The sequence below is a fragment of the Athene cunicularia genome (assembly GCF_003259725.1).
Source record: "Athene cunicularia isolate RWA chromosome 9 unlocalized genomic scaffold, athCun1 chr9_part1, whole genome shotgun sequence".
Classification (NCBI taxonomy): domain Eukaryota; kingdom Metazoa; phylum Chordata; class Aves; order Strigiformes; family Strigidae; genus Athene; species Athene cunicularia.
The window spans coordinates 6,469,295-6,470,327 of record NW_020799110.1 but is presented as its reverse complement, the minus strand read 5'-3'; the positions used below and the strand labels follow the sequence as shown (position 1 = coordinate 6,470,327).

At 42.6% G+C, this 1,033-nt stretch overlaps 1 protein-coding gene across 1 annotated transcript in view; it reads right to left on the bottom strand.

Annotated features, from left to right (window-relative positions):
- The window catches only part of ECT2 (epithelial cell transforming 2), a 34,145-nt gene extending 33,426 nt beyond the window's left edge, over positions 1-719 (bottom strand). Inside the window, exon 1 of the mRNA XM_026855238.1 lies at positions 96-719. The gene's annotated coding sequence lies outside the window, so the exon portion shown is untranslated. The remainder of the gene's footprint in view (positions 1-95) is intronic.
- Between the last annotated feature and the right edge of the window lie 314 nt (positions 720-1,033).

The window sequence follows — 1,033 nt, the reverse complement described above, 5'->3', positions numbered from 1 at the left end:
ATAAGAGACAGGGGCGGCAGCGGGCAGGGTCACCCCGGGCTGCCCCGGGTCTCGTCCCGGTTAGGCAGTTTAGTAAAGCCGGCATCCAGTCTTACCCTCTGGGTTTCACGGAGCAGATCTGATTAGCAGTGGCTCAGTCTGGTTTCCAATTTGCAGGTTCCTGGTCAAAAACAACAAAAAAAAGTGGTTTTTTATGCTAATACATTAAGTATGCCTTAGGGAAAGAAGACTTAGGGAGGCTCTTTCAAATATTAAACTACCTTGATTTGGAATCATATTACTAAACAAAACTCTCTGAATGCTTTAATTTTGTCACAAGACACACATGAAAGTTATGTCACTTCATGACAGCTTCCTCATTTTCTGCCGCTGTTTTCAAGCTGACATGAAACAGGTTAGCGATCACAAACTTTCTGATAATGGCTTTAGCTGTGAACTTTATCTTCCTCTTGGATGGTCTGCTCTTTTACAAGGACTTTTACAAGTCATGGTCAGGTCCAATGTAATGTATTACGTATGTGAAATTTGTGGTGGTGTTGTTTTTTTTTCTAAATTTCCTAGCAGTGTTTCAGTTCACAGAGTTGATTCTGAAATGTACAAAAACTTGTACTTTGCGTGGATGAGAGTATCAACATATTCCAAAAGGGATTCAATGAACTAATGGACAGAGGGCCCATAAATGGATACCAGAAGGACTAGATGGGAATGTACCTTCTGTGTTCCCAACACAGTAATTGTGGATGCTGGAAAGCAAGAGGAGAGCGGACCAAACATCATCCAGACTTGTGTATTCTGCCTGAATAGCTTCTCTGGCTGCCACTGTTGGAGGCAGCCTGGGAAGAGACAGATCACTCAGCCACTGGGGCATCTTCTCCTGATCCAAATGTATTGCTGAATCAAAGCCTATCTCTAGGATGAAATGATAAAACCTGTTTGCTTGGACAAGATAAAATCTGATTGCTTGCATACCCTCCCGTGTGTCTGCTATGAAAATGATGCAAACATGGCCTACAGTAGCTTCATTCTTCAGGAA